This window comes from Chelonoidis abingdonii, chromosome 1, assembly GCF_003597395.2.
Source record: "Chelonoidis abingdonii isolate Lonesome George chromosome 1, CheloAbing_2.0, whole genome shotgun sequence".
Lineage (NCBI taxonomy): Eukaryota > Metazoa > Chordata > Testudines > Testudinidae > Chelonoidis > Chelonoidis abingdonii.
The window spans coordinates 54,297,843-54,318,808 of record NC_133769.1 but is presented as its reverse complement, the minus strand read 5'-3'; the positions used below and the strand labels follow the sequence as shown (position 1 = coordinate 54,318,808).

The window sequence follows — 20,966 nt, the reverse complement described above, 5'->3', positions numbered from 1 at the left end:
AGCTAAGCTGCGCTCCACTGTTCCAACGACCGACACGGGCGGTAAGAAGGAACTGAAGGGCGGCTGGGTCGGCAGGGGTATATATCCGGCACCATAGCGGCGCCACTCCAGGGGGCGCCCTGCCGACCCACCGAGTGTTGCTAGGGTAAAAGTCTTCCGACGAACGTGCACGCAGCGCACGCACACCTAACTGGAATGGATATGAGCAATCACTCGAAGAAGAACAGTCTCTTGGTGAATCCCCTTTTTGATGTGACAGACCCCCAGGGGATCTCACTCTTCCTTCAGGGTAGGCCACTACCTCTTGACACCGAACCTCTGGAACTTCAGCACTCCTGTTTTACACCATGAGCTCTGCTCAGTGAGCTCAACTGAGATAGACTCCCGGTAGAGTCTATTTGTACATTCATCACAGTTTAATGTTCCTCATGAAGTATTTACAGTGACACAAACAGCACTTTCAAAACAGAAGAGGTTAGTAGTAAACTGCAACACACCATAGGAAATCCTTAGATTAGCATAGAGAAATTAAGATTAAAACATAGGCCATTCTAGTTAGTCCAGAGCAGTGCACCAGCCAAGCTGCTGTGAACTGCATTTTCACGCTGTTTGCGTCTCTCACTGACTTCCTTCCTTAGTCAGTTCCCAGGTCAGAGAGCCCCCAGTGTCTTCCAGAAGCCAGATCTTACCTTCACACTTCTCAGTCCTTTGTTTTCAGGCTAGGGCCTCTGCTCCACTTCCCTGCTAAACAGGTGGGGAAATCGTTCTCCATCTGTATTTTCCACTCCATGCATCTGATGAAGTGGGTTTTAGCCCATGAAAGCTTATGCCCAAATAAATGTGTTAGTCTCTACGGTGCCACAAGGACTCCTAGTTGTTTTTGCTGATACAGACTAATACAGCTACCACTCTGAAACCTGCCTCCTTCTGGGTTGTTGGCTGCAAGATGTCAATGTCCTGTTGATTGGACTTTCCATTGACTTCTCAGATTTTCCATTGATATGGGTTGGCCGTGGCTAATGATCCATTTAGTCCACTCAGACAGCTAGGTGATATATATACCTATGTCTCTTAGCCTGCACTGGGAACAAACAATCCTTTTTCCCCTTAATGGGTAGCAATACAAAATATAGGGCAAAACTGGGGCACACACAGGATTTTTTAAAATATTACAAAAAATTCCCACTTTCTCACATATGCTACCACGTGAGAGACAGAAAGTACCATGGAGTAGAAACTTAAATAAAAGTAAAATTGGTAGATTATTTTCATTTTCCAATCTGAAAAAAAACCTAGCATAAATCATAAAATGAAGATTTTATTTTAAATATTTTTATTTCTAATATTTCCATATTTTTTTAATATGTTTTATTTCTAATATTTCAAAGTGTTCTTTTAAACTCAGGCACAACATAAGACACCATAAAAACACTGTGTGATGTACTGTGAACAGAGAGAATTTACTAGATATGTAGTATGTCTATACATTTTAATTCTGGAGAGAGTATTGCATATCAAGGATGATTTTTAACATTTTGCCTAAGAGCAAAACAGTCTGCCTATGACCACATTTTCCGTCCTTATAATTATCGATGGCCAATGAAGGCAATCTCATGAAAGCATATTCAAATTATAATATTAAGGACTCCTAGCCACTGTGTTGTTCTACACCAGAAAGTATTGCACGTGATTAAACAATAGCCTGTCTGAGCAGGGATAATTTATTCAGATGTCCGGTTTATAAATGAACACACAGAACACTGTTCATGATCCTCATCAAGAACAAACTCAAAAAAACTGAAATCCAGCCCAGTCTCTACTGCCACAGGAGCTACCTGCGCAACTGAAGTTGGGCAGTTCAGCTGCCTGTGGGTGGGGGAGGACCTTCAGTCTGCTTAGTGACCTCTGTTGTTGTTCAGTTCCAGCATGGAGTTTGCTAAGTCTCTACCCATTCCAAGTTTCCCCAAGGGGGGTCTGGAAGAACAGGTTTTCATACCCTCCATAACAAGGTGGTTAGCAGGGAAGCCCTAAGCCCTCCCTCTCCACTGGGCTCCATTCCCAGGCCCTGTGAGAAGCAATGATGACTAATACCCAGGAGTGACTTATGGCTGCCTTCCTGGGCCGCTTTCTACCACTCGCTACCCCATCAGTCTAAAGGCTCAAAAACCAGGAGGCAAATAAAAATAACCTACATTTATTATTTTTAATCAAAATTTTTAAGCCCATCTCATGGTTTTTAGGGATATTCTTCATGATTTCTGAATGTTTGGGATTGGCAATACTGCTCTGAGCCTGCAGGAAGATCATAAAGGCTCAGCCAGACTTTGCACAGGGGCATGGATATATAGCTGCTTATCGCTGTTTACAAGAAGTATCAAACGTTTTCACTTATTACTGTAAAGGTACTTAGTCTGCACATCTTTAAAGTAGGGTGGAACAGATTAAATACGAAACTGTAGAAAAACTAGAAATAAACACACAGTGGTAGAGTATGTCAAAAAGAAGAAAACAAAAAGCATGTTCTATTCACAAATATTTTACAAACTAACTTGACAGGAAAGCATTGAGGGTTTTTTTTAATCATTGCCTCCATATTATGGATTACTTCTTACACTTGTCCAATATCTGCAGAATTTCCAGATGGCCTGTGCACAAGATTCAGACTCACTACGTAGCAACTGTTGAAGAAGAGACATAACCAAAGAGGTTTCAAGGACATATAAACCAGTAAGGCTGATATAAACATTTCATCTCACCAATATCTCTAATTTATACTAAAATATGCAAACTGTTTCATAAAAAGAATATAAGGAAACAGCCTAGTTACCAGCTAAAAACCTTTTTAAAGAACAGACAGTTCAGAAAGGAATCCCATTACCGTCTCCAAGGCATTTTCTTTCACCATCCACTGGGAGAGTCAACACATCTGGCAACCTCTAATTAGAGAAGTAAAAAAAACCAGGAATGAATGAGTCAAGAAATAGATCTAGCAAGGTTGGTAAAAGGGAAGTAGAGAGGGTGAGGCATGAGACTGTAAAAGGCTGAAAAATGTTTAATGACGATTTAGCTTCTTGTGTGCCTATTCAAACTGAAACTCCAAACTGTTTGTAGTTTGCTGATCATTATTAATTTTTGCTATACATATCTCACTAGTACAAAATGATAGGTGATGGATATTATATATATACACACACACACAATGTAAATCTTCTCACCTAAAATCTAACAATATACTCTCTAATTTTTATGTAAATATATATTTATATTTAATAGCTTAGATGGATGCCTAAAATATTGGATTTCCATATGCATCTAAGCCATAAATGGCAGAAAAGTAATTACAATCTCTTTAACCCCATAATACCTACAGATAGATAACATGATATTCTTTGGTAACAAATAAGCAAATAAAACATAGGATTATGAATCTAAATTAAAATTACACAAATAAAGCATCCTTGTGCAGTGAGTGAAATAAATCTCTTTAATTTGCACTGTTGTCATCATTTACTATGAATATTAGTCATATATTCAATCTTAGCTCTGATTACAAAACTAATATATGCTCATAATTCCATAAATATCAAACTAGGTGTCAAGGATCCTTCCCCACTCTGAACTTTAGGGTACAGATGTGGGGACCTGCATGAACACTTCTAAACTTAATTACTAGCTTAGATCTGGTATCGCTGCCACCATCCAGAATTTTCAGTGTCTGGATCACTCCCTTTCCCCCCAAAACCTTCCCCTCCCTGGGTAGCCTTGAGAGACTCCTTCACCAATTCCCTGGTGAGTCCAGATCCAATCGCTTGGATCTTAAAACAAGGAGAAATTAACCATCCCCCTTCCTTTCTCCCACTAGCTCCTGGTGGATCCAGATCCAACCCTCTTGGATCTAAAAACAAGGAAAAAAGCAATCAGGTATTAAGAAAAAGGCTTTTAATTAAAGAAAAGAAAGGTAAAAGAAAATCCTCTGGGAGAGATTAGCATATCAGCTACTCTCACAGACAACAGATTCAAAACACAGAGGATGTTCCCTTGGGCACAAATTTAGTTACACAAAAAAATACCCAAATACCCAATTTGATTCTACTTCTAATTGCATAAGACAGGTTACAAAGAAATAAACATACACCTATTTATTCCTTTCTAAAACTTACTACTCTGATAAGAGGCTGGTTCCTTGATCTTTTTTACTCCGGCTGAAACGGAAACTCTCAAACAAAGGAAAAACTTCCCTCCTTCCTTTTGAAACATCTTGTTCCCTCATTGGTTCCTCTGGTCAGGTGTTAGCTAGGCTAGGTGAACTTTTTAACCTTTTACAGGTAAAAGAGGCATTAACCCTTAACCATCTGTTTATGACACTAGGTAAGGTGGTTAATTGCCTTAGACTAATTATGAAAATTGGCAGGCTCAGTAAATGCACTGAACATAAGAGTTTACATTTTGGAACATGGCTTCCTACTCTTTATTTTACCTCAAGGTGTCTCCGTGCTTTATGGACCTCCTAATTTCACATCCCGCAGGAGAGGGATGTAAACTGCAGTCATTGCTTTATGTACTCCAAGGCAAATTGGAAAGTAGTACTAGTCATTAAAATGTAAGAATATACCATATACTTTCTGAAGAAAATGAAAGTTTCCTCCAGGATCATTTTCAGTTTCAAAGGACAGAAGTGGTTCTCTCCAGAACCAGCTGATGCTACTCTGAACATTTGACACTAGTGAAAATCCCATGGGGGGAAAGAGGTCACATGTCTTCCAGAGTCCCTTCTCTTCTTAGGAGCCTGGAACCTGATATTTTAACATCTGTATGGCAGCACACTGCACTGGCCACTAGACTCCTCAATATTTAGGGCTAGAATGTGGCTAGCTCTGCATCAGTAAACACAGGAGGAAGGAACGTTCTGGGAGCCCTTCCAAGAGCATGGGTGTATGACAAATGGAAGCCATGATTTTGGGTCTTTGTGTTGTCATTCACAAGGACTAAGGGGCTAAGTGCTGACAGCTGCACTAGTCATCCCAAAGGGGGCAAGGCCAAGGACTCATCACTACTCACACTTTTGCACTAGTTTGCAGAGTAGGACTGACACGTGGCAAGCACAAGCTACAACCTTTCAAAAAGTGCTGCCGCTCTCACTCTGGTGTGCTCTTCCCTCTTATTTCTGGAAACATTCAGGATGAATCATCCAGAATACCTATGAAAACTACTGTGGGGATTAAGTACCTTCTCCTATACACCCCAACACAACATTAAAGACAGAGTTCAGTCTTTAGCTTTTTCAAACATTTACTTACATTAAAAATAGGAACTTTCCCCTTTCATTGTCCATCTAAAACTGATTTTGAACGGAGCTGGTCAAAAGAAACAAGTCGTGCAAGAGAATTTTAAATTAGCAAATGCAACTAACAATACAGAAAGTGCAAATTCACTCAGCCAGTCAGGGAACAGGAACAATATCAAGTCACTTATCTGATCAATCACACAACTCAACTGTCAAATATTGAATATCAAATACCCACAGTAAAATATTCAGAAACAGTGCATAGAGTATGGTATCTTGTTTATTTTATTGATTCTGTTCTGGCATATGAATTTAAAAAAAAATTAACAATCCACTGAAAAATAAACTACAAGTAGAAAAAGAAGAGCCATTTTCCAGATAAATTATCTGCTCTAAATTATTCAGTCACAAATAGAAAGTAACACAGTGAAAGACAATTTGAGATAAGACAAATTTACATTTATGTTAATTATCTCAGATATTCTACATACTGAAACACCTCAGTGGTATATAGTTACGCAATTTTTGCCCTGATTTTTAAAAGCAGTTAGCTCTTTTGAGTGCCCAACCTGATAAACCTCAAACAGGCCTGATTTTCAGAAAGTACTGAGCATCCAGCCTCTGAAAACCAAGTATGTGTACACTGGTGGGCTGGGAAAGGAAGTTAATGCCAGACCCAGTCCTTAAAGGCTCTTGTCTCAGGCAAGATTTATTGTTTATTTTCAAACAATAAGCATTTTAGCCTTTTATTTCCAAGTGACCACTTGATACTTCACAATTTCTTAATATAGCCTAAAAAAATTGTAATTGACCAGGAAATTACTAGAATGTGAAGTATGATAACGAAGGAGTACATTAGATATTGGGTCCAGGTTTGCAAATGTATTTAAAACAAAAAAAAAACACACACACAACATTTTAAGAGCATAAAATCCAAATGACCCTCAGTCCTATATTTATTTTATTTCCCCTAAATAGACATTTGTCTCAAATTACTGAAGATGAGTGCCCATACAATAGGTACTTTTCCACAGTAAGGTCAAATAAAAGATATTCCTTGTCGGCAGCAGCTAGCCTCAATGTTGATAATCAAACCAAACAATAGTGACATTTCCCTATGTCATGCTGTCCAATGTTTTCAAGAGCTTATGTAAAAAACTGTTGGGTAGGGACCAAAATAGACGAAGACCATCAGAATAATAGGTGTCTATAAGCATTGCAACTCCAATGCTGACTCTTTCACAGGGTTACAAAGTGATCTGTTCTAGAGCAAGCAGCTCCTTTTCTCTTGCAGCCAAAGACCAGGCACTGCAATAGCAATGTGGAAAGATCCAGAAACCACACTATGCTATTGACAATGTAAAGCTTTGACTAAAAGGACAGAAGTTATCCATATTTTATTGTTGTGGACTACCACGCCTTCTACTGAATGAATACTGTACCATCACATTAGTGAAATATAAACTATCTCTTGGCTTTTATTTCGGGGAGGGAAAGTGAAGAGCTAATTGTCAATGTGAGAAGCAGGGACCTCATTGTTCCAAAAGGATTCGCTCATTAAAAATAAAGTTACTTCCAGGGCCAGCTCCAGGGGTTTTGCAGCCCCAAGCAGCCAAAAAAAAAAAAGACCCTCCACTAAATTGTCACCAAATACCTGAACGTGCCGCCCCGCTCTGGAGTGGCCGCCCCAAGCACCTCTTTCCTAAGCTGGTGCCTGGAGCCAGCCCTTGTTACTTCACAGCCCATGATAATTACACTCATGTTAGCTTGCAGCGTTTAATTTTGGTTTGGTTAGGGACTAGCCAAATAGAAATTTGCCCAACATTCGTAAGTAAAACTGCACTATCACTTGATGAGGACATGCATGCATATGTCATGCTATAACTTCCAAAAGTTATTTTTCTCCCCCATTGAAAAAATGCTCTCTAATCCTGCAATACAACATATAAAATCATCAGAACAACAAATATTCTCAAGTGTAAATACTGCAATAAAGCTAGTTTATCACTGATCTTTATTCTGCTGACGTCAGATTCCAACCCAGAAGAGAAATATTTAAAAGACTGGAACCAAAGTGATTAACCTGTCTCACAAGATGATAATATTGCAATAAACCAATAAATATATTTGCAGCCTATGTTCAATGTCTTTTCCATATGACATCCCATTTGTCTTAAAGAGTCTGCAATAATGCCCTGTAAGTCACTAATACAAAACACAGAAGAAAACAAAAATAAAGTCTGCACAGTACTCATGTGTTCCAGAGCTCTGTAGGATAGTTGCAAGAATTTTCCATGCTGTGAGTGTTAATGAGACTCTCCATGGGCACCAATAACACATAAAAGTAATCACTTACAGAACTCACCGTTCTAAATCTGTCCTTCATGTATTTAGTAACAGAAAACATAATAAACAATAGGGACCAAATACCACCTTCATTTACTGCTATGCAGCTCCATTAAAGGCACAGACAAGAGATAAATAAGGGAAAGTTCTATCCTTTGAATATACAAACATTCCAATAACATAAGCAATAAAGTCTGAGAGGATTTGGGAAACAGGTAGAATTTTAAAGACTCTAATACAACACTCCTAAGGATTTTTTTCTGATACAGTCATGTCCTTTTATTGGAATTACCGGTTAAATAAAGTGTTTAAGTCTGTTTGGATCCCAGCTCTCTTATTACTTTGGATTGTATGAGTATGTGACAAGGCTCGAAAGAGACATGACATATTGGGAGAAAAGGATAGCTCAGTGGTTTGAGCATTGGCCTGCTAAACCCAGAGCTGTGAGTTCAACCCTTGAGGGGGCCACTTAGGGATCTGTGGCAAAAATCAGTACTTGGTCCTGCTAGTGAAGGCAAGGGGCTGGACTCAATGACATTTCAACATCCCTTCCAGTTCTAGAAGATTGGTATATCTTCAATTATATAAGGCACAAGATTTTGACAGTGGAGATCAGCACGAAGAAGGACATAAAGGTGAATTCAATTTCGCTCCAAAACATGTTTACTTTTTGGCTTACTTTTTTCTTTATTTAAATAAATGTAGCCAAATTCATGAAAGCCCAACAACCTGCCTTGTTTCTACTTTCAGACTGCAGTGTCCCCAATATGGAGTCACATGCTAAAATTTGGGATGCTCACTTAATAGTCCCCAAAAAATCTTTGCTCTTCCCTTCCTCTGCATCCCATCAAACAATTACAAAACAATAGATTTCACCACTGTTCTGGTTTCCGTATAGCAGCTGCTGAATTACAGGTCTTAGGCTTTATACACCATCCTTGTGCTGTGTTAAGCCACTACATCAATTACTACTACGAACAGACTACACAGTCTCAGACATATAAGCTCCTTCTTTTTTAATGAAAAAGTGAAATGCTTTCCAGAGTGGCTGGATAGAAATTTGCCCAACATTAATAAGTAAAACTGCCCTATCACTTAATAAAGGGAGCAGAGAGATATTTTCATAGAGCTTTTCTTAATGCTTTCATGTTCTACTGCATAGATACTTCAATGCTAGCTTCAAGACCACTGATAAAAAGTGCCAAAATGGCCTGATCTCCCAGAAAGTTTAGGTTTACATATAAGCATATATGTAACCCAAATCAAAATGACTTTGAGATGCTGTTAATGGTGCTTACTTGTCCAGATGCTCTTCCATGACTTGATTCATATAGTCAGGGGTGTCAAATGTACAACATTTCATCCAGCCCACAGACTTCCCATGAATCTTTAGACTTGTCTGCATGACCCTGGAGACCACAGAATGAGGGTGTGATTTGTAGACCACACAAATGTGTTGTGCTCTAACTTCTCCATGTAGACCCTAGTAGTGTGCACTGATGTAGTATTGTTTCAAACAGATTGGGGCATCGTATGTTTATGATATCTTTTATTTAATACCCCAGATATTGTCAGACCTAAGATGCTGGTGTTCTTGAACTGTCCTAAAAGATACTTGTTATGAAGACTTATCCTCTGAAATTAAAGGCTGTCTTCCCCTATCCAAATGCTTGTGAACACATAAACTGCTATCATAGACTAGCCTCAATATGTCAAGCTCTATACATGTATCATTAGGTTTTATTTACAGGACATTCCCAAATGTCAGCTTTTGGTGGTGTTTACACTGACGAGATAATTTTTTCTATTATTATCAGTTGAAATTACTTAAAGCGGTTGGTTGTCAGTGTGTCAAAACAAACAATGATACTAAATTTATGTTCTAAACCACAGTTTCACACCATTTTTTACGCTAAATTAAATGTCTGGCCAGAAGCTAAGAACACTGAGATACTTGGTGTTAGCTATATCATTTCCTTATTTTTCAGGGTAGCCTCCTGGGAATTGTCTTTTTTCAGTGAGTTTTCCAAGTGTGTGATCTATTTTTCAGACTCTAGCATGACGACAACAAAATACTTTTTCTCTGCCTCCTCTAACAAGAATGTATATATTTAAAGCTTCAATCAAACATCATTTTATCATTTAATTATGGCTTCCAACGCTTCCGCTGTTATATCTTATTTTCATTGTAAATTTTATTATTTTTTATCTTTAAAAAGATTAGGGGTGAAACTTAACACTTGACTTTTCCCTAGCTGTACCTGCCAGAGTGATTCTGCAATACAATGTCTTTCTATGCAGAAATCCCACTAGTATCAATTAAAAATAAAGAAAAGTATACACAGCCAAAATTTTATCCTATTAAAATGAGAAATTATATAAACCATAAAAATAAATTGTTTAAATAGAGAAGTATCAATCAGATAAATAGGAAGTAACACCAATTGTGTTGGACCTAAAAGCTGGGATCAAACTATACAGCATTCTGTATACTCTATCTGGAAAACGGGTAGTAGACATACATGCACCAAAAGAGATAAACCGTGTACACTAGGCAGCATGAGCTAGATATTCAAAATCTGTGTTCACTGAATGACTAAAAAAACAACATTTAGGTGTGCAAATCAATTTTCCAGCTCTCAAGCAAGAATTTGGACATGAAAGGCATATTCAAAGAAAGTGCAAACCTACCAGGGCAACATCTTGGAAAATGGGCTGAGTAGGTAGAGTTATGTATCTAGAGGCACTAAAGAAATCTTCAAAGAAAATATATGTAAATTCCACACTCAAACTCATGTCTGAGGACATGTCTACACTTACAGGGGCTTGACACTGCGGCGAGCGACGCACTAGGGGTTGATTTAGTGTGTATAGTGAAGCAGATCGCTCTCCCATCAACTCTGGTACTTCACTGGAATGAGAAGTGAAAGGTAAGCCTATGGGAGAGTGTCTCTCATCAACCCAGCGCAGTGCAGACTCCGCAGTAAGTTGACATGAGCTACGCCAATTCCAGCTACGTTATTCACGCAGCTGAAGTTGCATAACTTATGTTGAATTACCCTGGTAGTATAGACAAGACCTCAGAATCATTAGACTTACAAAAAAAAAAGTGAATAAAATACAGTTGGAATGAGTGAAGACTCTGATATTTTCTCTGAAACCAACACTGGACAAAGCACTAAAAAATAAACTTCATTAGAAAATAATTTTGCACTGCCAGGAGCATGGATAAAATAATCTAATAGGTCTTTTCCATGTATAATTTCTCTGAGTCTAAGAAAATAAGTGCCTAAAATGGAGAAAGTACTATTTATCTTCCACACAGGAGTCTGTTCAGCAACCTCGTCCCCAATTCCAGGCAGGCGGGTGGCATGGCCAGACCACAGAAGGGAGCAGCAGGTAGGAAAGGGCCTGGTAAAGTGTGGGCAGGGCCACACCAGGCTGTTTGGAGAGGCACAGCCTCCCCCTGCCTATGATACCCTCTGCCCATGGTTAGATTGTTGTAAATCCAGTGTCTCTGGTAACTGTCTAACAGAGTAATGCATTTAAACTCCCAGGCTCATCTTTTGTGTAGGTTTCCTTGCATTTTGCTATGATGCTGGGAGTACTTTTCCCAGACCTGAAGAAGAACTCTGTGTGGTTCGAAAGCTTGTCTTTCTTACCAACAGAAGCCAGCCTAAAAAAATATATTATGTCATCCACCTTGTCTCTCTAATATCCTGTGACCGACACTGTATACAGACAAAACTGACATGTAAAAACTCCTCTGAGTCCACTTTAGCAACAAGCTCTATTTGTCTCAGAACAGGACGGGACTGGAACAGTAACATTCCCTCCGGTTTACTCTCTGTCTACACAGTCAGGACACAGCTTGGGTTAATATGCAGCGGTATGGCAAACTGGCACCTCTCTGAAGCTACCCTCTTGTTCTCCAGAATCTCAGTTCTATTTCTCTCTCTCTCCCTCTCTCTCTCCTCCTTTTTTTTTTTTTTTTAAGAAAGTCTATCTGATATGGTTGCGAAGAAAACCTCAGGGCTGGTGTACACTGAACGCTTACATCAGGAGAGCTACAGCTATCTCAGGGATGTGAAAAATCCATCCCCCTGAGAGACATAGCTACATTGACCTTACATATGGTATAGACAGCGCTAGGTTGATAGTAGAATTCTTCCATCAATCTAGCCATTGCCTTTCAGGGAGGTGGTAGTTGCTGTACTGCTGTAGCATTTTAAGTGTAGACATAACCTCAGAAATGTGCACCAAATGTAAGGAATACAGAGACATCTATTTGAGTCTGCAGAGCCCAATTCACCTCAAGTGTTAACTTGGATGTCCAGTTGAGTTCCCTAGGGGAAGCCCATTGGTGCCCAAGGAACATGCATGATCATATTCTGAACATTCCTATCAGGGATGGGCAACTTTAAGCTACTAGAGGGCCATAAAAACCACTAACGTCCTTTGGCAGGCCAGGGGGTCTTATTCTTGGAGCAGTATCGCCACCTTTTGCTTCCCAATTCAGACCTATGTATAAGGTATTTCTGCCACGACAGTTACCACCTTTGATTTTTGCTGTTGCTGTTAAATAGTATACCTAAGATAAAGGGTTTGGTTTTTTTTAAGCAGTGATGCTGTGGATTTGATTTAGACCATGTACAAAAGGGAAAGTAATCAGTGGCATACTGGAGCAGGAACTTCAGCATCATTCTTTAGTTCTTATTTCAACAATCTAATGGTAGAAAATCTGCTACAAGAATGTAATGTAGACAAATGGAAAGTCATTCTTCTAAAGGTAGTGACAGACATGCTTGAGCCAATAAAATACTTATACTCTGTGCCTTCTAGCGCTGGGGATAAAGTTGATTAATTGGAAATCAGGGATCTGAAGCAATGTTAGAAGTGGGGCAAATAATAATAAAGGTCTCTGAAGGCACAGCAGACTCCTGCGCTCAAAGCTGACCCTAGGGTTTTTGGGAGGCTTTAAGCCTCCCACTCACTCATTCAGGGACACTTCTAACCTAAATGACTCTGATAAAAATGTAAGAGGGAATTTTCAAGACCCCAGCAACCTCTTCTCAAATTATTTAACTACAGAATCCAGAGTAGCCAGAAGTATTGGTATAAATGCAGAGAACAGCCATGAATTCCTTTCTCCACAGCTTGTAGAGACAGAGGGTCTACGTCAGGGAACCACATTTAAAAAGAAACTGTAATAAAGTAAGTAAAATTCACTAACCTGAGAGTTATCTTTTCTTACTTTATTCCTGATTTCACATCTTTCTTCGCTCTTTCTTACTCTCACTCTATCCATCTTCATACCATTTTCTCTATTTCTCATTTCTATCAATCATTTCCTCTGTATTACTTTCCATTGGAGAGGACTAGTATTTTGTCTAGTCCAATAAGGTATCTCTGATAGTGGTCAATGCCTCATGCTTCAAAGTTATGGAATATTCCTGTCCGTAAATGAAATGTTCCCACCCACCTGAACTATCTTCTGTCCAGTTCCTCCATCCTCTACCATTCCCACCCTGCCCTATGCCCTCTGCCTATAAGCACTATTCCCTGACACCTCATGTAGACCTGCCAAAGCTACAGGTTTTCCTTGTAGAGAAGGTTTTTCCAATCTTCCTACTGGTGCATAGGGAAAACCCCTAGTCTAACAGGAAATCCCTTTTAATTGCCACTCTTTTCCATTTCCCCTGTCTCCTGGGCCATAGCTTGGAGCCTTAGCACATGGAACAGCTAATGCCCTCTCCCTTCCCTTGCTTCAGGGCTAGGAATAGTTCTGTATGCTAAAAAAAGCTAGGGACCTGCTGCTGCTTCTAACTGCAGCTTGTGCTTTTACTTCCAGCACTGACCCTCCCTCCAACCCCATGCCTGGGAGGCAGGAGGAGAGGCCCCATTGCTACCCTTCTCCCAAGCCAGTGGGGAAGGAATAGAATAAGAAGAGGTATCTATTATTAGCAGAGAATTGGGGTAGGGAGGAGATAGGCTCCAGGAACTATCCCCCTCAGGCTTTTAATGTCAAGAAGAGGAGATTCAAATGAAATGCTTGGAGGGTGAGGTTTAAAATGAAATGGCCTAGGGAGATGGTTAGCTTAATCAAATGCTGAGAGAAGGCATTAAATTGAAATTCCTGAGGAAGAGAGCCTGATGGGGAGTAAAATAAAATGCAGAGGGGGATACATTGAAAATCCTGGTAGATGTTTCAGACCTTTTTGAAGATTTCTTTTTTATGGGATTGGGAGTCTGAGAAGGACAAAGACGGATCTGAAGGGTCATACATGTCTAAGATAGCGGTCTAATCCCTGGGGCCTCAGAAGGAGGTTGACTGGGCAGCAGAGCTGGAACGAGTAGGTCCCCAGGAACAAAACACAACTCTCCAAAGAAGCTGTCCAGTGAGTGTTATATGACCACACCAACAGCATCACATTCTGGAAAATGGGGGGTTCCAGATGGACTAGCTCCTCTGGAGGGGACAGCCCTAATGGGTCAGCAGCATGCATGGCTGGAATTGGGTTGGCCCATACTGAAGGAAAAGATGGAGGGTTTGATGGCCTATCCATCTCTCGGGTGCAGGACACATTCTGCCCTTTGGGTAGAATTGTCTGCATGTCACACAGGCCCTACTTTTGTCCATATCTAATGCTGACACTGGTTCTTCTGGACAGTGCTCTGCTCTCTCCTGTGACCCAATTGGTTGCTTAACCCCAATGACAGCAGCAGCACATTGAGCGGAGTCAGCTTCAGTCTATCTGCTCACATACAATGAGGGGCCCTCTCTGATCAACAACACCCACTAAAGATGGCGCTAGTCCCCCATAGGATACAACCCTTCTCCTTTGGGCACAAATATTATCCACACCACTAACCCTGCAGTCAAAGTTTGGGGCCAGACTGCTGAAAGGAGTGGGACAAGAGATGCAGAGCAGAGGAAAGGATGCCTGTTACCAAAATACAAGGGTCTGTGATCTAAATCTACCAATACAGAGCAGAGCTGCTTGCTGTGGCACAGAAGCAACAGATTGTGAGGGTGATTCAGTTTCAGAATCTTTCCCCCTCCCTCCATCTGTGCCTCTTTCCTCAGGTTCAAGTAGTTTTATTTAAAATACATAAAAATCTGCATTCTTCAGGTTTTAGCTGTGAGGATGGCTGCACATATGTTAGTCTTGTCTGCAAGGGCCACTAATAATGTGCTTGGGCAGAGAGAGCGTTTTGGGATGCTAAGAGATGACGTAGAGTTGGTTACTTAACTGGTCCTCCCATTATACTGCCAAAAAAACCTAAACCCTTCTTCTGCTCAGCCTACCACTGTACTCCACCTCCCCGCAATGGGTATCTCTTTACTGAAGAACTAGCCCAGGCATCACCCGAACCTCCCTTCCATCCACACAGAAAAATCTCTGAAGCAGGCTTGAAGGTGGTTTAAGCTCAGGTTAACTGGCACAGCTAAGGATACAGGCTTGAGCTTGGATTTTACTTCAGCCTAAGTTGGCATAATGAGAGAATGCAGGTTGATCTAGCATGGCTGCTGTTAGTCCTCCTGTCCTATCCCATAACTCCACCTGGGTTGTATTCTCTTGTCTAACTTCTTCCTTCTTCTGAAATGTGTTTTAATTTCACATTTGCCTGCTCCATTTCTGCTGCACTTCCACAGCATTTGAACAGAGATACCATTCAGGAAATCCCTCTCCCATGCTGCTAGTTGGCCAGAAGTTTACACCAACCTTCTGGTAAAGCTGTGGTATGATATCCATAAAACCCTGTAACGGCACTTTCACATAGAAGCCAAGGAAGGACAGAAAAGTTTCCACATTACACTGCAAATTAATTCATAGAGTGGCCTACTTTAATGCACCTCATGACATCCTGCTAGAATCACATGACATCCTCCTAGAAATCCAGCCCAGCAAATGGGCGGATGCAGCCATACGGGGTTGGCATGTGGGAACGCTCCATCGCGCTAGGCCAGCCCATGCTAACCTAACCTGAGCTAATTATTCTGCATGGCTAGTGAGGTGCACAAGCTGCAGAGTGATGTTGAAGGAGGAGGGAACAGTACACATTAGGAAAACAGCAGGTAGTGAAAGACAACTGGCAGAGGATCCTATGGTACTTTCAGGGAATAAATGCAGGACCCGCAGCAGGTACAAGGCAGGCAGAATGTGAGCCTCTCTTGTCCTTTTGCAATGCAGTGTTGTATTGTAATGATATTCTCTAGCATTTGCAAAGGTAGCTAGGAAATGGTTCATATGGTATCAGAGAAAGGAACTGGGAGAGAAGGATATGCTTCCAAGACTCAGGACAAAGAGAGAGACATCTAGTCAGGTACTAAGTGTTAAGGAAGGTATCACCATTTTGATACAGACAATTCATTCTGTTGCACATGCTCACTGGCTTTTCTAATTCCCAACTGTACCCAACCACTCTCCTTCATACAGTAATTTATTTCAGCTATACGTATTTTGCCTAGTCCTCCCATTATTTTCATTGTAGTCTACCACTCATCAATTAATTCCTGGTCTCCTAGCCCAAATCTCACAATAGCCTTCTAAAACTTCATTGATTGTCTTAACTCTCCTGCTTCACTGCATGTTAATCTATTTCTAAGACATACAGCTTTAGAGGACAAATCAAGTAACTGGTCACAGTTCTATATAGGTTTCAGAGTAGCAGCCATGTTAGTCTGTATCCGCAAAAAGAACAGAAGTACTTGTGGCACTCTCTTATTAAATAGTAATCTGCTGTATACTTAATATTACATGGCTGTGTCTGAATATTACATGACTGACTATCCTTCCTATTTTGCCAGCTCATATGCAAAGGCAATGATTTTCAAAAATGACTTGTGATTTGGAGTGCCTAAATATTAGAGCATCCAATCTGACACACTTTAAAGATATCTTATTTTTGGAAAGCGCTGAACTTCACCATTTAAGGTGTCTCAAGTTGGGCACGCAAAAACGAAGACACCTAAAATCACTAGTCTCTGAGAATCTTTCCCCAAAAAGATGGTTACTCACCTTTGTAACTGTTGTTCTTTGAGATGTGTTGCTCATATCCATTCCAGTTACGTGTGCGTGCACCGCATGCATGTTCGTCGGAGAAACTTTTACCCTAGCAACACTTGGTGGGTCGGCGGGGTGCCCCCTGGAGTGGTGCCACCATGGCGCCGGATATATACCCCTGCCGACCCAACTGCCCCTCCTTCTTGCTGGCTACTCCAACAGTGGGGAAGGAGGGCGGGTTTGGAATGGATATGAGCAACACATCTCGAAGAACAACAGTTACAAAGGTGAGTAACTGTCCTTTCTTCTTTGAGTGCTTGCTCATATCCATTCCAGTTAGGTGATTCCCAAGCCTTACCTAGGCGGTGGGGTCGGAGTGAGATATGGCAGAATGCACAACCGCTGAGCCAAGGCTGCATCATCTCTTGACTGTTGAACCAGAGCATAATGCGAAGCAAAGGTGTGGACCGAGGACCAGGTAGCTGGGCGACATATTTCCTGGATTGGTACATGAGCCAGGAAGGCAGCAGATGAAGCCTGAGCCCTGGTAGAATGTGCGGTGAGATGGCTCGAGGGAACATGAGCCAAGTCATAACAAGTGCGGATGCACGCCGTCACCCAAGAGGAGATCCTCTGGGAGGAGACAGGTAGGCCCTTCATTCGGTCTGCCACTGCGACGAAGAGTTGGGGCGATTTACAAAAGGACTTCGTCCGTTCAATATAAAATGTGAGCGCTCTACAGACATCTAGGGAGTGCAATTGTTGCTCCGGTCGTGATGAGTGCAGCTTCGGGAAGAAGACCGGAAGGATGATGTCCTGATTGATATGGAAGGCTGATACCACTTTAGGGAGGAACGCTGGGTGTGGTCGCAACTGCATCTTGTCCTTGTGAAACACAGTATACGGTGGGTCCACTGTGAGCGCCCGAAGTTCGGAGACTCGTCGGCCGATGTAATGGCTACAAGATAAACTGTCTTCCAGGACGGGTATAGCAGCGAGCAAGTTGCTAACGGCTCGAATGGTGGAGACATAAGTCTGGTTAAGACCAGGCTGAGGTCCCAGGTAGGGGCAGAGCGGTGTACTTGGGGGTATAGGCGCTCCAAGCCCTTGAGAAACTTGGAAACCATAGGGTGTGAAAACACGGAGCGGCCACTCTCCCCTGGGTGGAAGGTAGAAATGGCTGCCAAGTGCACCCTCAATGATGATACCGCTAGGCCCTGCTGTTTGAGAGAACAGAGGTAGTCCAGGATGGTGGGGATCGAGACCTCGGTGGGAGTAACATTTTGCATTTCGCACCAACAGGAAAAACACTTCCACTTGGCCAGATACGTAGACCGAGTGGAAGGTTTCCTGCTATCCAGGAGTATTTGTTGTACTGAGGCAGAGCAGTGTAAGTCTGACTGGCTCAACCATGCAGGAGCCATGCCGTGAGGTGAAGGGACTGTAGGTCTGGGTGGTGAAGTCTGCCATGGTCATGAGTTATGAGGTCTGGGTGAAGAGGCAGGGTAATTGAGCTGGCTATCGACAGGTCGAGCAACATGGTGTACCAGTGCTGCCTGGGCCATGCTGGGGCGATCATGATCAAGCGAGCTCCGTCTCTGTGGAGCTTTAGCAGGACCCTGTGAACCAGCAGGAACGGTGGAAAGAAGTAAAGCAGTTGGCTCGTCCACGGTGTCAGGAAAGCGTCCGAGATCGAGCCCGGGGAGAGACCTTGGAAAGAGCAGAACATCTGGCATTTCCTGTTCTCACGGGAAGCGAAGAGGTCTATGCGGGGAAATCCCCACTTCTGGAAAACAAAATGAATAATGTCCGGACGGATCAACCACTCGTGAGAGCGGAAGGATCTGCTGAGTCGATCCGCCAGAGTGTTCCGAACCCCTGGGAGAAAGGACGCTACCAAGTCTATCGAGTGGGCTGTACAAAAGTCCCAGAGTTGAATGGTTTCCTGACAAAGGGGGGAGGACCGTGTTCCCCCCTGCTTGTTTATCTAATACATGGCCGTTGTGTTGTCTGTGAACACTGAGACACAACGGCCTTGCAGATGCTGTTGAAACACCTAGCACGCAAGGCGGACTGCTCTTAACTCTCGGACATTGATGTGCCAGGTCAGCTCCTGAGATGACCAAAGGCCTTGAGTGCGAAGATGTCCGAGGTGAGCACCCCAGCCGAGAGATGACGCATCCGTCATCAGGGCCATAGAAGGCTGGGACGGATAGAACGGCATCCCTGCACACACCAGGGAGGGCATCAACCACCAGTCGAGGGAGCCAAGGAGTCTAGGGGGAACTGTGAGGATCCTGTCTATATTGTGTCTCCCCAGGTGGTATACCGAGGAGAGCCAAGTTTGAAGGGGATGTAGGCATAGCCTGGTGTCCTTGGTCACGAACATGCAGGCAGCCATGTGACCCAGGAGGCCAAGACAAGTTCAAGCCGAAGTGGTTGGGAATTTTTGTAGGCCTTGTATAATCGATATCATTGCGTGAAACCGCGGCTGTGGTAAGCAGGCCCTGGTGAGCTTGGAGTCCAGAACGGCCCCAATGAACTCTATTCTTTGTGTGGGAACCAGAGTAGATTTCTCTAGGTTGATCATCAGGCCTAGCTGGATGAATAGGTCCTTGATGATACCCACATGCCGCGTTACTTGGGTCTCTGAGGCCCCGTGAATGAGCCAATCGTCAAGATACGGGAAGACGTGTCTGCGTCGACAACGGAGGGAAGCAGCGACTACGGCCGTACACTTTGTGAACACCCTTGGGGCTGTGGAGAGGCCAAAGGGAAGGACCGTAAATTGGAAATGTTGACGGTTGACCACAAACCTGAGGTACCATCTGTGCGGAGGATAAATGGCAATGTGAAAATACGTATCCTTCATATTGAGGGCGGTATACCAGTCTCTAGGATCCAAAGATGGGATGATGATCCCCAGGGATACCATGCGGAACTTCAACTTTGTCAAGAACTTGTTGAGTCCCCGCAGGTCTAGAATTGGTCTGAGACCTCCCTTTGCCTTGGGGATTAGGAAATAGCGGGAGTAGAACCCCTTGCCCCTCAAGTCCTCTGGTACCTCCTCTATAGCCCCCATCGCAAGGAGGAACCGTACCTCCTGCAAGAGGATTCGCTCTTGAGAAAGGTCCCTGAAGAGGGACGAGGATGGGAGGTGGGGGAGGGCCGAAATAAACTGAAGGCGGTATCCAAATTCTACCGTGCGTAAGACCCAACGATCTGAAGTTAGTTGGGTTCACGCAGGGAGGAAAAAGGAGAGTTGGTTGCAAAAGGGAGGGAAAGGATCCTGTTGAACAACTGGTAAGTCGCCCTCGGGCGCGCCTTCAAAAGTTTGGTTTAGGTCCCGCAGGTGGTTTGGCGGGGTCATGATTCTGACCCCCTTGGGGTCCAGACTGCCATCTACGATTGCCTCGGCCACGCCTCCTGCCGAAGTCCTGCCGCTGTCTAGGCAGGGGGTAAGGGCGCTGAGGCTGTGGCCGGAAGGGTCTGCACTGAGTCTGCGGTGTGTGCATCCCGAGCGAGAGCAAGATCACCCTATTGTCCTTCAGACTCTGCAGCCTAGGGTCAGTCTTTTCCAAAAATAGGCCCTGACCTTCGAAGGGCAAGTCCTGTATAGTATGCTGCAATTCAAGTGGAAGGCCTGACTTCCACTTCAAGGTGGAAGTGAAGCCATGATATTCGCCTTATGGCAATTCCTGAAGCCAGAGTTCTGGCTGAGGAGTCGGCTGCGTCTAACGAGGCCTGGAGAGAAATTCTTGCCACATTCTTTCCTTCCTCGAAAAGGGCTGCAAACTCTTGACACGAGTCTTGGGGGACTAACTCTGTGAATTTCTCAACCACCGCCCAGCTGCAAGTATAGAAATTTGAACTATATACACAATAACAACGAGAAAACTACAAGTAGCTAGGGAGGTGGAGATCAACTAAGCTGCACTCCACTGTTCCAACGACCAACACGGGCGGTAAGAAGGAACTGAGGGGTGGTTGGATCAGCAGGGTTATATATCCGGCGCCATGGCGGCGCCACTCCAGGGAGTGCCCAGCCGACCCACCGAGTGTTGCTAAGGTAAAAATCTTCCGACGAACGTGCACGCAGCGCGCACACACCTAACTGGAATGGATATGAGCAAGCACTCGAAGAAGAATCCCTAGTTTCATAAAGTAAGTAAGTAAGTAAGAGAGAGAGAGTGTGTGTGTGTGTGTGTGTGTGTGTGTGTGTGTGTGTTTGTAGTATACCAAAAGGTAGTCTGTTCATTAATTCAGTACACAGAGAATATCAATTTGGTGGTATGGAAGCACAGCGCAATCAAAACAGCATTTCTGAA

General features: G+C 42.9%; 1 protein-coding gene across 4 annotated transcripts in view; it reads right to left on the bottom strand.

Annotated features, from left to right (window-relative positions):
- IMMP2L (inner mitochondrial membrane peptidase subunit 2) overlaps window positions 1-20,966 on the bottom strand; it is an 855,648-nt gene that overhangs the window by 481,708 nt on the left and 352,974 nt on the right. The gene's annotated exons all lie outside the window — the stretch shown is intronic.